The 19,536-nt window shown below is 38.7% G+C and overlaps 1 protein-coding gene across 13 annotated transcripts in view; it reads left to right on the top strand.

Moving 5' to 3' along the window:
- Positions 1–4,791: 4,791 nt before the first annotated feature.
- Positions 4,792–19,536, top strand: part of LOC119523165 (E3 ubiquitin-protein ligase HUWE1) — a 193,630-nt gene continuing 178,885 nt past the window's right edge. For 8 of the 13 annotated variants that reach the window (XM_037821959.1, XM_037821955.1, XM_037821956.1 and 5 more), the window contains exons 1-2: positions 7,346–7,485; positions 10,902–11,035. The gene's annotated coding sequence lies outside the window, so the exon portion shown is untranslated. Of the gene's footprint in view, positions 4,882–4,957; positions 5,192–7,345; positions 7,543–10,901; positions 11,036–19,536 lie in introns of those variants that run through there. The other 5 variants (XM_037821948.1, XM_037821953.1, XM_037821950.1 and 2 more) reach the window with 5 other exon arrangements.

Below are 19,536 nucleotides of genomic sequence, written 5' to 3'. Positions count from 1 at the left end.
GTGTTCACTGTAAAATTTTTTCAATTTTGCTGTATGTTTTAAAATGTTCAAAATAAAACAGATAAAAATCTATTATCATCCAGAACATCAGTTTTGGAAACACTGCCCTAGAAGTTTAATTAAAACCAGGAGAAAGACAAAGATGTCCACTGTTGCCTCTACTATGTAACATTTTTCTAGAAATTCAATAAAACATAATCTATCAAATAAAGAAATACAAGAACCATAAATCCAATAAGGAGGGGAAATCATTATTTGCAGATGATATCATTATCCATCTGGAAAACCAAAGAGAAAGAATAGAAAAACCATTAGAACAGATAAGGAAGGTAAGTAATGTGGTCAGTTACAGAAAGATCTCCCATTATCCACAAAAAATGTAAGAGGCTACTTCTAAGTTAGTACTTCTAATGTAGGGAAGGGAGGTGAAAGGTGTCTTTCATGTTTTGTTTTGTGTACATTACTCCTTTGATTGAATCTTTGACAACCAGAATGTATGCATGTAATTGTTTGAACAAGGAAAAATAAATATGTTAGGCAGAATCCTAAAATGCTTCCCTGCCCCAAGGTTTCTCACCTAATTTCCAGAATTGTGAATGAGGAGATATCATACCTGTGATTGTTACATTACATGACAAAAGGGATTTTGCAGATGTAATTAAGGTTACTAATCAGTCCACCTTATAATAGGGATATTATCCCAGTCGTTGTAATCTAATCAAGGAACCCTTTAAAAGCAGTTTTCAAAGGCTAGTGGCAGAAGGGGAAGTCAGAGATTTGAAGCACAAGAAGTACTGGACGCACTACTGCTGGCTTGGAGATGGAAGCAGCCACTTGAGGAAAGATATGGGTGGCCTCTCTCAGCTTCTAGAGGGCATCCAGCTGATAGCCAACAAGGAAATGGGGATCTCAGTCCTACAACTACAAGGAACTAAATTCTGCCAACAACCTGAACGAGCTTGGAAGTGAATTCTTCTCCAGAGCTGCCAAATAAGAGGCAAGTCCAGCTAACACCTTGATTTCAGCATCGTTGAGACCCTCAATAGAAAACATAGTCAACCCACCAGGATTTCTGCCCTACAGAACTGTGAGATAATAATAAATGGTGTTGTTTCAAGCTGCTAAATTTGTGATAATTTGCTATGCAATGATAGAAAACTAATATAAAACACATAGAAACAGCAAAACAATGAAATATATACCCTACAAAATTTTCAAAGGTTCAAAAACTGTTAATGAACCAGTCATATAGTGGGATAGGGAAATAACACACCAATACGCCCTGTGGGAATATAAATTGGTAAAATCTTTCTCAAAGTAAATTGGGCAATACTTACTTATCAACCCCTTCCCCTAAAGTGTATATGCTTTGACTTAGGAATTATGCTTCTTGAAATTTATTATAGCTGAATAATCATACTAGTGAGCAAAGATTTTTCTAAATGAATGTTCTTTATAGAGCTGCTTATAAATATGAAAACTTAGAAACAACATAAATACATTGCAATAGAAGTTTGGGTTGTCAGATTTTCTACATCTGTTTAATGACTAAATATGGAATCAAAAGCCTGATAAGGATTTTTATGGAACTTAAGCTAATTTTAAAACCTATCTGGAAAAGAAAATGCATGAGAATTGTCAAGAAATTTTGGGGAAAAAAAGACAAATGGGCTTACCTTAGCAGATATGAAAATATGATTTTAAGCTCAAGTGCTTAAAATAGTGTGGTATTGGTCTGGTATGGAACTTAGGATTACTGAATAGATGATTTACATTTAAATCCACATATGTATTTGGGAATTTGGTTTATGAAAAAGGGAAAGGATGAGGTATTGAATAAAATTTTTAATGCCCTACTAAAAATATTAATAATCAATTAGAATTACAATGGAATCATATTCATCTATTAAAAATAATATGTAAGAATATTTATTAACAAAAATATCCACCAAAAACAATTCCAGATGGATTAAAGAGCTAAATATTAAAATTCTAAAATTTTACAAGGAAATACAGGACAATATTTCTAACTTGGAGTAGAAAGGGCTTCTTATACAAGATTTAAAATGCAAAGCCATAAAAGAAATGATTGATAAATTTGAATACATGAACATTTAAAACATCCAGACCTCCAAAGAGGTCCAAAGTTAAAAAATAAGCAAAGCCTGCAAGAAAATATTTTCCACACATGTAACAAAGATCTATATCCAGACTACATAATAAGACAAACAATACAACTGGAAAGTGGACTAAAGACATGAACAGACAAATCACAAAACAAAACAAAACAGACAAATGGCCAACGAACATATGAAACATTTTCTTAACCTTTCTAATAATCAGAGAAATACAGATAATGACACTGTTTTTCACTCATCACATTGGTAAAATACTGAAATGATTGCTAATACCCAGTATGGGTAAGAATTTGGGGAAATGGTTATTCTTCACCTCAGATGGAATTGCAAATTGAAACAGTCTTTCTACATGGCAATCTGGCATTATATATGAAAAATTTTAAATGTGCTGTCTTTGATCCAGCAACTTTATTTTTCCATAGTTATCTTAAAGACATATTTGCGCATATGCACCCAAATAAAAGCATTACAAGGATTTTCATTACAGCATTGTTTGTAACAGTAAAAAAATTGAAAACAGCATGTTTATCAATAGGTGAATAGTACTGTAGTACACCCATTCAATGGAATATAATGCAGTACCTAACATGACAGAGGCAGACTTATATAAACTGACATGGAATGATTTCCAAGACACATTAAGTGAATAAAGCAATTAACAGAACAGTTTATATAATATCATTCATATTTTTTAAGAAAATGAACAACACAAAATAAAGGCATGTATTTCTATGTGTGTATATGAACATAAGGGGAGCTTTAAATTTATCTGTGCTGAGTGTTCTACAATAATGTATTCATGTGTAATTAGGAATACATTTCCTAAGTGAAAAAAGAAAAATGAAGCTAATTACATGCTAAAAAAGTAATGCTTCATGTTGCCATTAAAACGATGTTATAAATATTTAATGACATGGCAAATATTCACTAGGTTATTAAATAATAACATGCTATGATAACATTTTTGTTTACAACTGTAAATATATACATAATGCTTAAGGTTGGGAGGACATAAAACCAAAATATGGTCCTCTCTGGGTGGTGGCATTATAAATTTTTTTCTTTTGGTATTTTCTTTATGTGTTTGTATATTTTCTGAATGTTCTACAAAAAGAAAAATAAAACAGGTGTTGGGGGAGCAGGTGTCGGTTAGAATTAGGAGTGGAGAAGGAATGGAGTTGGCAAGAGAATATTGCATATTGGAATTAAAACCAGGGCTATGGGATATGTGGGATTTAGAATTAGGAGTTGAGATACTAGATTTTATGGAGTCTATGAGTTAATAGTAGGTACTACATAGGGTTTATTTTAGAATTAGGAGTAGACACCAGGATTATCAGAATTAAACTACATTCTGTGACAGATTGGAATTAGAATCAAAGGTCTTATCAAAACTTAAATTCTTTTAAAAACTATAATACCGATATTGGCCAAGGTATGGGAATATCAGAATAAACTGGAATTCTCATATATTTCTGGTGTGACTGTATTTTGTGACAACTGTTCTGAAGAGTCTGTTTTGTATTTTGTGGGAAGAGTGACTTTTTCACCACAGCTACACCATTTCTAGAATTTCTCCTGAGACACGCCTTAGAAATATGCAAATATTTAGTTATATAGTAGTTCACTTCTGTATTTCTTATAATAAAAATGATCTAAACATAGGGTCTTGGTTAAATAATTAGCATTACAATAGACTAACATCCACCAATTAAAAATAATATTGTAACAATATTTAATGAGTCAATCTGTCTCAAAGGGGCCTCCATAAATCTCCTAAGATTGTATACAAAATGTTATGTGTAAGTAAAATACGGGCGGAGGGGTGGATCCATTAATCAGATTCTCAATGAGGGGCATGAACCACTGCCCTAGAAAGTTGGAATTATAACTAGAGGGTATAATCACAGTTTTTATTTCCTTGATAGTGCTTTTGTCTTTATATTTTAAAATAGTGAACTAATACATGTTTATTGTTAAAAAGTCAAACTGTACTTAAGTATCTAGAGTTGAGTTAACGTCCCACTCCCCTCTCACCCTACAATCTCATTCTGCATCCCAGATGAAGCAAAGTTAATAGTTAGGAGCAATTCCTACCGGATCCTTTTTATTCCTATGCATTTACAGATGCACATACAATATCTGGATAGATAGTTGCATTTACTTGCTCTATAGCTACCTGCTAATCGCACTGCCACCCCAGATAATACCAAGAATTAAAAGAAAAAGAGTGTTTATTGAGGGCTTACTATGTGCCTAAAGTATTTTACGGGTTTGCCCCTATGAGCTCACTGTGATCGGTGCCCCCATCATCTCCCGCCCTCCATTCTGTGTCCTCACTTGCTCTCTTGCCCCCCACCATCCATTCTTCAAAAGACAGCTGGAGAGATCGCTAATTTTAAAACGTAAATCAAATCAAATCACGTCACCCTGCAACGGCTTCCATCCTTCCTGGAATCAAAATCCAACTCTTCGGCGACCCTACCATCCTCTATGGTTGAGATTGCTGGGTTCTGGGTGTCTCCGGCCCGGTCCGGTATAAAGAACCTGGCTTCTCCACTGAGGGCGCCCCCCGACCAAGGGCCAGGGGCGGGGCTTCTAGAGTGGGAGGTGGAGCTTCAGTTCCAGTGAGCAGAGAGCTGGAGGCGGAGGTTTTGGACAGAGTGAAGGAGAGAAGCAGAGCTGGAGCAGGGCGGTCAACGCGGCACGCTCTTGCGGTCCCCGCAGAGCCATTACCGCCAAGGTGAGCGTCCACCTCCGGAATGTGGGGCGGGCTCTGCTCGTGTGGCCATATTTGGCTCCCCGCGGGTGGGGGTTCTCACGGGACCTTTAGCGGAGGCGGCGGCCTTCGCGAGGCTGAGGGAGAGGCTGGTGAAGGGGCCGGGCGGCCTGCCTCAACCCTCCCTCAACCCCGCCTCCTCCCCCTTTCTTCCTCTCTCCTCCCTCTTCCCTCCTCCCTTCTCCCTCCTCCCCCAGGCCTCTGCCGGCACCAGTGGAGAGCTATCCGCTTCCGCGGGGGCCACGGGGCCAGCGGCCGACAGCGGGGATGCGAGGTATGGTCATTAGCTGTGGCTTAGTGACTCGAGAGAGAAGGTGGAGGCTGGGCCTTTGGCGTTCCTCTTCATGGGTTCGAAGAAGGCTGCCTCGGAGGGGAGGGGCGGGCAAAGCAGGTTTCGCGGTTAACTACTAGGCGTTGTGTATATATGTTTTGGTATCTAAATGGTACTATACAGACATACACTCATTTCGGCAAATTACTTTTAAAAACTTAACAATTTGTCTTGTAGATTTTCTATATCAGGAAATCTAAATTTACTTCAGTTTTTAAACAGATGCATTGTGTGATTGTACTACAATTTAACCATTTCCCGATTGTTTCCCTTTTTTTCTGGGGGGGGGGGTATTACAAGCAATGCTAATGAATGGGTTTGTATACATGTATCTTTTATGAGCAGGTATGAGTATTCCTGTAGGAGAAATTCTTAGAAGATAATCGCTGGGTCAAAGTGTATATGCGTTTTGAATTTTGATAGATTTGTCCAAATTGCTTTCACCAAAGGCTATACTAATTTACACTCCCCAACATTGTGTGGAGTGCCCATTTCTCCACATCTGTGCCAATATGAAATATTATCAATCTTTGTAAATTTGACCAATCTAAAGAGCAAAAAAATCGTATGTCATTTTCATTTGTATTTCTCTGGTTTCTAGTTAAATTGAACATATTTTTATTTGTCCAGTGACAAAAATAAATAGGCAAATATCAATAGTCTTCCTGTCTATAAGCAATAAACATTTCGAAAATTTAGTACTTAATAAAACTTCCCATTCGCAATAGCAAGAAAAATGAATAAATATACCTAGAAGTAAACTACAAAACTTTACTGAGAAATATAATAAAAGAAGAACGTTTGCATAAATGGTGAAGGATAACATGCTTCTGGATAAGAAGGCTCAATTTTGTACTTCTGGTCATTTTTCCTGTGTTGATTTATACAATTGATGCATTTTCAATAAATATTCCAAGTTTTTGGAACTTAATATGATTCTAAAGTTCATCCGGGAAAAAAATGGCTAAAATACCGAGGAAATATTTTAAAAATAAGTAAAGATGGAGGTATTTGTACTACCAGCTATTAGAATGAGCTCTAAAGGAATAATATTTAAATTGGAATGGACAGAACAATGCACAAAAATAGAAAAGCCCACAAATCGAACCAGATTGGAACCCAAGGTTTATTGGAGAAACATTGTTGGCTAGACGTGGAAAAACTGCCATATTAAAAGCTTTAAGCACTCACCCCCCTCCCCCCCCGGAAGCTTGAATTTTCCTTTGTTTGGAGAAAACCACTTTATTGGATCTTTTGGTTATGCCAGGGTAAAGCTTCATGAGTTAAAATCGGTGGCTTTGGAGCTAGAACTGACACTATGAGCCTTTCGTTAGACTAAGATGGATTCAGATTAGCCTGCAGTGCGGCGAAAGGAGTCTGGATATTGTTGGTCTTTTAATTTTTTTCCCCATCTAATGGGAAAAAAATGTTATGTCATTGTTTTCATTTGCATTTGCGTGCTTATTGTGAGACTGAACATCTTTTATGTGTTAGTCTAGGATAATAAGTGATTCCTGGAGGCAGGTAACAATGGGGGCCCATTACTCCCCTTCCAGAATGGAGTTTGTCTAGTTATTTCAGCCCTGCCTGGAAGCGTGAGAATAAACAGGTTGACTTTTTAAAATTTCCTCTAGCACTGGGCTCTAGACACCTACATCGGGGGCGGAGGCAGTTTTCAGGACATGGCCGAGATTTGGCGCTGAGCCGTGTCATCGCGAGGTTTGCAACCAGCTCCGCAGTGGGTCGGAAACCTCGTGGTAGGCGAGATCCCTGCAGGACGGGAGGTTCCTCCCTTCCCCCGAAAAACTCCCAGTCATTTTCATGAAACTCCGCCTCTCTCCTTTTTAGGAGCGTTCAGTAGGTCTCGCGAGATCTCTTGTCTTCCTAAAGGCGAGGCGCGGGCGGCATCCTGCGGTGAATTCAAAGGTCTCGCAGAGGCTAAAACGTAATATCGCGATGGTTCTCACGGCGCATGCGGGAGCTGGCGGCGGCAGTTTGGCTCCGCCCCTCCGTGCTTCGGAAGTTGTGCGTCATTTGCTTTTCGGTTTGCGTAGGGTGAGAGCAGAGTGGTAACGACTTCGGCTTTGGTGGGAGGAGGGGTTTGGGAAGGGCTGGGTTCTAGCTTTTCGCGTCCGGTAGGGGTTCTCGCGGGATTGCGCGGAGGCGGCGACGGTTCTGTTCCGGACTGCAGCAGCCGCGGAGGCGGCAACGTCTCTGGCTTGTGCGGTTCTTAGCTGGTGAGTTCTCGCGGGAGCAGCGTTACGTCCTCGTGGGATCCGTTGGCGGTGGCGAAGGTAGCTCGGGAGTGCGGGGAGAGGGGGGTGGACAGTGACTAGGGTCGGTCCTTCTGCTAAGATGGCGGCGAAGGCTGATGTCTGTCCGGCCAGAATCCGGGCCTGAGGTGTTACCTATCCGCGTTTGTGACGCTTCTGGGGTACCCATCATTAAGGAGGTGACGATTACCAAGGCGCCGGTAAACCGGACCTGAGGCGAAGATCGCCCTGTCTCTACTTGATTGAGTCGACACCATTTCCCTGGCCTTAGTCGCGTGTGCGCTGGCCTTTTAGCCCCACCGATCGGTTAATGCCTCGGTGGTCGCTGCCGCAGTGGGCGCGGGGTGGGAAGGTGGGGTGGAGGTCGGGGAGTCGAGTTCGTTAGGGAGTAAGGTTGAGGGTCAGGTTGGGCGGTGTGTGAGGTGGGGACCAGCAAACGACGACTGGTCCCCTCTCCTTCCTGCCTTCTTGAGGGCCTGCCTCGGTTCTCTGCCCCTGCAGTGGCCCAGATGAATCTCCTCGTTTTTCTTGAGTTGAGATAGGTTTTAGTTCCCCACCTCCCATGGTCTCAGTGCTAAGGGTTAGGGTCAAGTTCTGACGTATTTGTTCCCTTTCTCTCTTAAGTCCATCGCCCCGCCGAATCTTCCTTATCTACAATGATAGTAGAGGCTCATACTTAAGGGAGCCAAAGCTTTTCCCTGTCACCTCCTCCCCAGTCTTAATGCGAAGTGTAGCCTGAGACCCCTAGGCCATCCCGTCCCGTTTTTCCATTGGTCCCCTTGGCGCACGCGTTGAATACAGCCTACCCCGTTCACTGTATTTACTCCATCTTTGTGGATGAGGCCATAGTAGCCTTCTATTTCCTCAGTTCTTCATGCTTGTATGACCCTGCTGGAGGCACAGGGCACTGATTCTCCCAACTCTGCGTGCCAGTAAACCACCCTTAGGGGGAACAATGAATGGGTTGGTAGTTGGAAGAGTGCAGTTTTCGCGGCTTCTCGTTCGCGACCATTAGTTGCCTCCTGCTCATAGCCCCTCTCCCTCAAACAAACAAAAAAGGCCGTGGAGGATAATCCTCCAATAAACCAACTTTCCTTCCCTCCCCATCCTGTCTCCTCCATCACTGCAGTCTAAGCCCGGGAACTGCCCCTTCTGAGTTCCTGCGGCCTCTTAGCCTGTGGCCCTCTGTCTTTGCTGCAAACCATCTCTTACATGCTTCTCACTTCTTAATCCTTCTATCCCCCCACCCCACCCCCGCCGTGATCTTTTTCCATGAGCCGAATCCCCTAGAGAGAGGATACCCCTCCTGTCAGGTTCCACGTACATTCAGTACATTCAGGTACATTTTCCCCCCTCCATGTACTAGGAAATAAATAGCACTGATAGATTATCCTCTGCCCCTCAAACATTGTCCTTATTCTATCATTTCTCTTTGACCATTCACCATTATGTGACCATCCCCATCGATACCAATTCCCTATCCTTTGTTTCCTTTGTAGATGAAATGTTCAGCATTTAACCCCAATGCTGCATAAATTTAGGAGACACCAACATTCCCCAGTCATGGGAAGCAGCCTGGTATGGTGGAATGATTGTGTGCTTTGGGTTCATATCAAACTTTGTGACCTTGGCAAATTACTTATTAGATTCTCGGTTTCTTTGTGTATATAGTGGGGATAGTAGTGCCTGTATTAAAAGGTCGTTGTTAGAGAGAAAATTGGTAAAGTGCCTGGTTGGTGGTAGGCAAGCTATAAATTGTAGTGGGTTTTTTTGTTTGGTTTGGTTTGGTATAAGAATGTGCTGACAGAGGCACCTATGTTATATGTTAGTTTTATGACCCAGGAAAGAACAAGTGATTTTTGTTCCTTTAACTGCACATTTTTAGTACCTTTCTAGGCCAGTCCTTTCGTTTTTGTAGTTTTTTCCCCTACTCATAGGCCAAACATGCCAATGTTTCATGATATTTGGATGTGATTCCCACTATTATACCTTCTACTGGTCTATGAATTTAATTGCAAAATCACTATCCTGGATTGATCACCAGCCATAATGTTCCTGTCAAGAACCACACCCAGATGTTCTGCCTCTTCAAAGGGGTGCCTCCTTATCCCTTGTCTACTCCTTCCCACTCCTTCAAAGGCATCCTGCCCTGTCATTCACCCTACAAAGTAATAAAATTTGGTTCCATGCATTTCACAGTAGAAAAGGGTACTTCTGTCAGCTAGTTTCCAAGTATTCATACTACTTTCTCCTCCACCTCTTTTCCTTGGGCCCTCAGATTATTGTGGGGTTCTGCTATTTGGCACATCTTACCTGAATGAATAATTCCTATCTGAGAGACAGTTTAGAAAGGTTGTTTGGAATACCAAGCTTCATTTCCAAAATGAATTATTGCCAGTTCTTTAATACACCTTTTCCTGTCTTGGTTTTGCTATTTTATATTTTCTAACGTACTTATTAAATAGAAGTGATTCTAGTCAATGTAGGGATTTCTTTATTAATATTTTTATTAAACTGATATTAAAATGTGTTTTTTTCCTAAATACCTGGCTGGATGATGGGATATGAAATAGATGGAGCAAAGTTTACCTAGGATTAAAAATTTACTCTGGATAACTATATGTAGACTCTAGTTATGAGCTCCAGGGTTTGCTTTATTTAATTTGAAGTTCTATGGAGTAATAGCATTTCCTCCATTCCAGGAGATCACTTTCTGTTTTGAGATTTTGCCTTGTGCCTTTTACAGTGGTTCAAGTCGTGATCAGAAATAGACTAAACCTCAATTTGACTCTTGTCATTCAGAAATAGGATAAATGTAGGAATGAGAAATAATCTAGGTGTGACCTAGAAGTTTTAATCTATTATAGGTAGATCTCTAAGAAGAGAGGAAGGAGTGGCAATACCAATTAAAAACTTTATCTAAGGTTCAGTGGCATAGTTCAAACCGAGTTTTACAGGGTGTTTGTCTTTAGTCTCCTGGTATGGCCAAAAAACTTGTATGAAGGTGAAAAGTCTTTATTTGTGCAATTTCTTAACAAAAATAATAAACATTAAAAATTTCCTTATCAGTTTACAGTGAGAATATAAAATTGTCTAAAATAAACACTATGCTCTATAATATTATTTAGGTTGAGAACTGAGCTTTTAGGGGTATTTGTCTAAGTTTCAGATTAGAATTATAGCTGTGGTTCTGAATTCTTCATTTACTGCTCAAAGCAGGTCCTAAAAATGCAAATTGATACGTAAGGGCTATTGTTTCAGAAATAACTGTGATTATGTTTGAACAATTATATAATGGCTAACTGCCCTACAACCTACAACCTAATAAACGTGTATATATTTCTTCCCTGCTCTTTTTTTTTTGTTTGTTTGTTTGTTAGGTACTCCACTAGTCTGAGTGGGTTAGTGCTCCAGAGGAACCAGCAGACCAGCTTGGTCAGGAAGGTTCGGGAAGCTGTTGGAGCAGTGATTTGGCATTTCCCACCAGGATGAGTATGATTGGTTGTGATTCTAGGTTAGTTTTGTGGGTAGGGTGGTATTTGTATTTTACTTCCTGCAATGGAGATGATAGGGCTGTATGTTTCCATTCTCTGATTGAGCTACTTTGGTTTATTTCATTGTCTGAATTTGATGCAGCACTGGTTGCTTATTGCTTTTAAGTGGACCTCATTACTGTATCACAGGGAACCATTTAATTGAATTCTGTCTGTACATGATTTTTTAAATCACCCTAAGCAATATTGAAAAAATAAAATTGCAAGATATTTGTCTAACCAATTCTTTTTTAGAGTAACGAAAATGTTAAAACATACAAAAATGGAATAGTATAATGAACCCACATGTACCCATCATTCAGCTTAACAGTTATCAACTCATGACCATCTTATTTCATCTGTACTTCTACCCACTCCTCCCACCCCCTGGTTATTTTGAAATAAATCCCTGAAGTTATATTACTTTTATTTGTATCTTAAAAAAGATAAGGACTCTATAAATATAATCTCAGTAGTAGTATCACAATAAAATATTTAACGGTGATTCTTTAATATCATCAGGTATGAAGTTGGTGTACAAATCTCCCTGATTTTCTCAATTTTTTTTAGTTTGTTTTAATCAGGTTCCAAAGTCAGTCCATTTATCGCAAATGGTCACTATATCTCTTAAATATATTTTAATCTGTAGGTTCCCTCTCTTTTATTTTTTTTCCTTCTGATTTATTTGTCAAAGAAATTGTCCTATAGCATTTCCCCCACATTTGGTGATTACATCTCAGTAGCTGTGTCTAACCCATTCTTGCTAAGTTGAAGACTCTGGAGAACACCATTATAATGGAACAATGGTGGTAATCCCCTGTATTCCAGTTGCTGGCCTAGGCACTATCCCAAAATAATTAGTCATGCATTCTTTTTTCTGTGGCAGAGCCTGATTTAATTGATACCTGGCTTCAGTTCCATGACTTGGCCTAGCTTACTGATCCACATGAAAAGTAGACCTCCTGGTGAAAGAAGCTAATGTTTCCTGCATAATGACCTGGTTGTGCTTTTGGGGTTTTTTCATACATGTTTTCATTTGCCTTAGATGGTTTATTTTTATACTGTCTTACGTATTTTTTATTCTTTTGATATTAGTATCTTCAGCTGCTCTGACCCATAACTTCTAAGCTATTAGAACTTAGTGATGAGTTTCTTTGGCTGTAATAGTTCTTAAAATTGCAGTACTAAAGCACAATTTTTAAGAGCTTCAACTTAAAAACATCCTGATATTCAGCTATTATATGCAACCATCATTTTCCTGTTATCTTTCATTTTATTTATTCTGGAAACAATGTTCCCCATCATAAAGCCCTTTAGACTGCACATGTCTTTCCTTGTGCAGCATTGGTCATTCTGGGTCTATTATATGTCCCTTCTACCTGCAAAACCTGAGAATGGAAATTGGACAGGTTAGGTTCCAGCCATTCTTTTACTTAGACACAAATGGGGGCATGGCAAGGCCACTTGTGTCTGCCTTTAAGATGAGAGTAATCCCAAGTTGAAGAAATGGGAAGGTCACTGTTGAAGGTTTTTGAGGTGTTTGGATGAAATATGATTGTGAATAACCAGTCCTGGATATCATGAGTTCAGGACTTTGGTTCATTGTTCATTGATGGAGAAATCAAATTGTTAGATGAAAATTGTGTAAGTATTAAAGTGATTTTGGGGGAGGACAATTGCAGTGAAGTCCATTTATTTGATAAAAAATGTTTGAGCTCATTTTGTGTGTTTAGCACTGAAGATACGGGTGTTTGCCTGTCTATTTGAAATGCCAAACTTGGTTGCTTTGAAAATATTTGCCCTTCGCAGTCCATGTTACTTCTGCAGGTAAAGTTGTCAAAATCTGGTGTGTGGTTCTGACCATTATCAGGGTGCTTTATAATGATCTCACCATTTATAAGGTTGATAGTCACAAGCGATTGGACTCTCAATGTTTTGCTGTATTGTTCTCTGACTTGTTTCCTCAATAACTGGTTACCAGATGTTTATGTATTAATGTCAGGGATAATTTAGCTCAGAGGATTCTTTGGAAGCCCTCTCATTTGATGTGTCATAGGGGTTGGGTTGCTAAAACTTGATGTACTTGTTGACCAGCTTGGTGTGGGTAATAGAAATGCTTTCAGATAGTGAAGGAATGGCTCTCGATGAGTAAAACAACTGTAGGTTTTGTTTGGGCTATTTTCAGTTTTTGGTTGCCTTAAAAATTTTCATTACTCATTTGGCTTTAAAAATTACAATAGTGACTGTCAGATTGATCCCCACAGTGATTTTACAGAGAGTTGGAATTTGTTCTAGCTTCATACTTAAGTATCATTAAATGGAGATTGGTACTGTGGATTGGATTCAGTCTGGATTGCTGATTGGATTCATGAATGTTGGATTAGCTGAATTAAAGCTTCAACCCCAAGATTCTGATTCTGCGGTCTTAGGGGTTGAAAGAAAGCAGTTTTTCCTTTTTAGTAATCATTAAATGGTGACTAAAAGGGAGTAGGGTAAGGAGATGCAAATTATTCTTGAATTACCTTTTACTAAAATCACTTAGATTTAAAAGATTGGTAAATTTGAACATAGTGCCATGAATTTATGTACCACCTTTAACACAACCCAGGTTTTAAGTCCTTACATTAGATAGCAGAGATAATCTTGGATATATTGTATTTGGTAGCTGCTTTGAAAGATTTTGGAAGGTTGCTTTGATGGTTACATTATTTGCTACAGTTTTCTTATTTGCCTGTCTTTATAGTGAGGCATATTTCTCTTGGTATTTGCTGGGTTAATGCATGTAAAGTGCTTAGAACAGTGGTTCTGAAACTTTAGCAAACATCAGAGTCATCTAGAGGGCTTTTAAAAACACCAACACCTGGGCCCTACGCCAAAAGTTTCTGATTCTGTGGGGAAATGAGGGGTGGGAATGGACTGAAAATTTGCATTTCCAACAAGTTCCTAGGTGATACTGATGGTGGTGGTCAGGGAACTGACCACTTTGAGAACCAGTGGTATAGAACAATGCCTAGCAAAGATTGTAGTTAGCTTTTTTTCTTCCTGATCTCTACTTTGTCAGACCCTGATCAAAACACCTTACTCTTTGGTGCTGCTGTTCAGCAGTGCCTTCAGCAAAAAGCAATTTTGAAATATCCCCTATTGCAGTGTTTCTCAAGTTGTAGCCCCCAGATCAGTAGTATCAGCATCACCTGGAAACTTGTCAGAAAGGCAAATTTTCAGGTCCGACCCAGTCTTTGCTTTGTTTTAAAGTGTCTTGGCTTAAATGGGGTGTCCTAGACTTTTTAAAACAGCTTTATTGAGATAATCACATGCCATATAATTTACTTGTTTATGGCGTGCAGTTCAATGGTTTTTAGTATGTTCACAGAGTTGTACAACCATTACCATATCACTTTTAGAACACCCTTCTTCACCACCACCACCACCCCCCTCCAGTGCCAGACAACCACTAATCTACTTTGTCTCTATAGATTTGCCTATTGTGCCCTACTTCTTTTGCCTAGAAAATGTTTTCAAGGTTCATCTATGTTGTAGCATGTATGAATACTTCATTCCTTATTATGCTGAAAAATAATCCATTCTGTGAATAAATACCACATTTATCCATTCGTCAGTTCATGGACATTTGGATTGTTTCCACTTTTTTACTATTATGAATGCTGCTGCAAACTTTCGTGTGCAAGTTTTTGTGTGGAGATTTATTTTCTTTTTTCTAGGATATATATATATATATATGGATATATATATATATATATATATATATATATACACTTACAGAATTAAATTATAGGGTCATGGTAACTCTATGTTTTAACATTTTGAGGAGCTGCCAAACTGTTCTCCAAAGTGGCTTCACCACTTCACATTCCCACTAGCAATTGTTGAGATTGTCTTAGACTTTTTGTTTAAATTAATTTAGGGAGCATTTGGGTTCTACTGGTACATAAGATGCTTTGCTAGTGTTGCAAGGATGGAGATACAAAGTTGAACAAGACCATGGAACCTACCTTGAAGAAGCCCTCCATCACTTGTAACAGTTATGGCTTTGGGGTAGGGGTGGGGCAAGCAGAGTTTTTACTCATATCTTTCCAAAACTTGAATTTTGAATCATTTTATCTTTTCAAGTGAGTAAATCAAAATGTAAAAATAATTAAAGGATGCTTCTAATTCAGGAGATTAGTTGAGCATACAAATAACTCTAATACAAGGTAAATAGGATAACCACCATGAAAGGGCTAAAAATTGCTGGGAATGCCTTGAGGAAAGAGTTAATTTAAATGGAGGAATTAGGGAAGGTTTTATGGGAGATGGTCATGTTTGAGATGGCTCTTGAAAGCTGGGTTGACTCCATTCAGAGCCCAATTTGGTCGGTATTGGTATGAAAAATTGTAGACTATAAAGCTGGGAAGATGGAAAAATAGAGTATGACCTTATTATATTATAGGGCCAAACAAGATTAAGCTGTGGTAGTGGAAGGAAAGGGGCAATTTTAGATAAAGGTGGCTTAAAGGTAATTTGGAAAGCTTTGGGTTTGGGAATTTCTGGTTTTAAACCGATCTTGTTCTTCGTTTCTCCCACAATCCTTTTCTGATAATAGCAAGTATTGGCAAAGATTTGCAAAGAAGCCAAAGGATGATGGAGGAAATAAAATCATTGGCTGCTATTAGTATAACATTGTGCAGCTGTAATGGGTAGTAGACACAGGTAGGATCAGTGTCAGTGGACCCTGATGGTGTGTGGTCGTGTACCACTTTGTTCAAAGCCTCAGGGGTTACACTAGGCCTGTCTTCCTTGGGATGTCAATTTTGTTTGATACTTTTGGAAGCAAAATTAAAGAAAATGGTCACTTAAAACATTTCCAAATTAAAAGTTATGAACTGTTATACAATTTGAATGTGATTAGATATTTCTTTTTATTGTAAAATGTAATACAGATATGGAAAACCACCAAAAAACAAATTTATAGTTTAATAAATTATTTTAAGGCAAACACTTTAATCAAATCAAGAAATAGAACCTTACCTGTCACCCTAGAAGCCCATCCATGTGCCTCATCCCAGTCATAGCACCTTCACTCCCTCTGGAAAGTATTTATTATTCTGACTTTAAAGTAGTCGCTTTGTATTCCTTTGTGGTTTTATCACCCAAGTGTGCTTCGCTAGACATTATCATTTACTTTGTTCATCTTTTGAAACTTTATCTCTATGGCTTCCCTCCCCTCCTTTTCCTTATACTATATGTGTGGAATAGGCTGTTTGACCTGTAGGGTTTCCCACATTTTGCTGATTGCATACTCAAGAGAGTTCCTCTCTTTCCTGTAAATAAGCAGCTTCATCCAGGGGCTTGATGAAATTCAGGTTCATTTCTTTGACAGGAATATTGGTGGTCATATGTTCATTCACAATGTTCTTAATGTTGTGATGTCTTGGAATTTTTTTATGTTAATAGCCATTGCTGCTCAACACTTAGATCCCTTTATTAATTGGGTGTTGCGGAATGGTGGTGCTCTGTTTCTATCATTTTGTTTTCATACATTAGCTGGAATAATTTTATAAAGAGATGTTTCCCTTTTTATTTGGTTACTCAGTAATAGAGTTTATATAGGAAGGACAGGATAAATGCTTGATTATTTTTGTCTTGTTTTTATAGTTTTCAAGATAATGAATCAGTTCCCTGTCATCCTCAGAAGGTTACCTTTTTTATACATCTATTAACTGTGAATGAACTCATGCTTTTAAAATTTGATAGGTTTCAATCCAGCAGTTCTGACCCTTAATCAAGTTCAAATTGTGCCCCCTTTGGCCAGTGGGAATCTCTTAAAGTGGCTTCTGATTATTCTTGATGTGACTCTAGTAGTCTTTGATAGCCTCCTTGCTTTCTGATTTGTCAAGATGTTCTAGCTCGTTCTTATACATTTCTTTCCCAGTCCATGGATCAGCTAATGAGATTAACATGAAAAGTGAGGTCACAAGAAATTTCCTCTTTGTCATAGGCAACTTTGAGCTTTGTATCTAATCCCCCTTTTCTCTTTCCACTTAACCTCCATCTAGCTGCCTCTTCATTCTTCCGTTCTTTTAAGGTGGATTTAGGTGGAAAGGTTTGAGAAGTCTGGATGTAGTAGAACAAGCATGGCCTTCAGAGCCAGGCAGTTGTGGGTTTAGGATCTGGTCACTTATTAGTTCTGTCACTTTGGGCAGGTTTACCTGACCTGTCAGTTGCCTTATCTGGAGAACATAACCTTATTCATGGGGTTATTGGGATTGAGAAAATGTTTGTAAGGTGTCTAGTACACTGTAAGTACTCCATAAATAGTAACTTATTTAATATACTAGTTTACTTAACTCCTCTAACAGTTCAGAGGTGGACATTCAGGATGATGAAGTGGTGGCTAGTTAGCAAAGCTCTTTAGGGCTCTGTGGGGTCATTAGTGGTGGGGAGGGATATGGTTCGTTCTTTGATCATTTTGGGGCTAAAACTCTGGCTAGTGATAATTGAGTGTTCCACAAGAGTAGTTTTCATTTTGCCAAGCCTTAGGAATCACATTCATGCCCTCTGAAGGGTCTTAGCCAGTTCTGTGGTCATATGCATTGCATTGGTTGGCTTGGTCTCCCTTCATCTGCACAGCCCTCTACTTTTCAGGGTTCTTCTGTTCAAGGTTCTGCTGTAACCATAGTAACCCAGAGTCTTCCTGATAGTAATCAGTATCACCACCATTAACATACTTGGCTAATTCCATACATTGTGAATTAGAAAAGAGGTAAAGATCCCTTTTATCATTTTATATATTATCTAAGGTACATAGGTTAACAGTGCCTGGCACATAGTAAGTGCTCAATACACTGGAACCATTGTTTATTTTTGTTAATATTATGGTATCTTCCTTTTCCCTCTCATGTCTTATGTCTCTTCATTTAGTTCAACAAGCATTTACTGAGTATTTCTAAGAACAAGGAACTGGGGACATAAAATGAATGATATCTGGTTTCTGCCCTTAAGAAACCCACAGTCCAGTTAAGGAAAGAACAGTTCTGTAAGTGACATCATGTTTAAAGTTCCTTAGCCTTTTCCTTTATGTCATCATTTCTTCCCTTGTTCTGTCCACATATATAACCTATTGTTTTTCAAAGCCCTCCTTAGCTCTATGCCCTCCCCATATCACAGACTGCTGGTATGTGAGAAAGCCTGCAGTTGTCTTCTATGAATACAAGGTAATACCAAGAAAAACCTTTGAGCTAAGGTTGGATTTCAAAGTGGCACATGTGGTTGATGCTGTGATACCAGTTTATGGTCTTTAGATAGACCTACACCTGGTTCTCCAGCCTCCTCTGTCCTGTTGCTTTAAGTTTTCCTTCCTCCCTGCCCCCCAGATGTTTAAGAAGGAGGTTCCTATACCCGGTCAGTGATTAATGAAGTGTGTAAAGAGACATCTGTACTTCAAAAGACTAGGATATGAATGGGCATAGGGTATATTGGTAAATTTCCATTCTTCCATCTACAAAAGACATACTTTGTAGATTGTGAGCATTAATGCAAGATGATGTATTTTTTAAAGTTTAAATTACAGAGTACCATTTAAAGATAAAGCCATTATAATTTATGTAAAATAAATACTTAATAGCTATGTTACTTGGGACAAGGTACTTGATCATTGAGTCAGTTTATTCATTCTTTAAATGGGGGTAATATCTCATTCATTCAACAAATACTTGTTGAGGGTATACTCATTACTGCCAGATACTGGAAACACAAGGATAAGCAACTGGATAATGGGGGACATTATGGTATGGTAAGGAAGTGAGCCTTCTAAATCACACTCAGAGGGATCAGTGCGATAATAGAGTAGTAAACAGGAAGATGTCAGAGAATGTCACACAGAATTTTATTAGGGTTAGACAAGGTACATGTAAAGTACATCATGAATTCAAAAATGCTATACAAATGAATCAATGTGTATCCCAAATGACTCAAAGCCTCAACCATATTTCCCCACTTGACTTGTACTTTAGATGTGTTTATTTCTTTGAGCTAGATTTTATGAGCTCTTTGAGGGAGTTATGTATGCCTGTAATAAAGTACTCTGGAAATAATATTTTTATCTAAAAGGATTTTTGTCACCAATTTCATTGTAATTTTCTAATTTTTATTCCTGAATTAATTCAGGAAAAAACAGAAAATGTGAACATATTTTTCAAGGAAAGCATCCACAATCCCACAGCAATATCCATTCACCATTAACATTTTGGTGCGATTCCATCCTACTGTGAAGGGTAACATTTAAAGAATGAGGAAAGGGCAATCCAGTCAAAAATTTAGAGACAGGCCTTTTTCCCAGAATAGGAACTAAAAATGTTCAATAACAAGAAAAGATTTCAAAACTAAGAGTCAGAAACACAAATTTAAAACATTGCTATTAAGCTTTAGCCAGATATTGTAAACTACCACAGTATGCCAAGCCCCAACCAACAGTATTCCTGAGAAT

Source organism: Choloepus didactylus, chromosome X (genome assembly GCF_015220235.1).
Source record: "Choloepus didactylus isolate mChoDid1 chromosome X, mChoDid1.pri, whole genome shotgun sequence".
Taxonomy (NCBI): domain Eukaryota; kingdom Metazoa; phylum Chordata; class Mammalia; order Pilosa; family Megalonychidae; genus Choloepus; species Choloepus didactylus.
The sequence above is the reverse complement of the archived record's forward strand: the minus strand, read 5'-3'. Positions and strand labels throughout refer to the sequence as shown.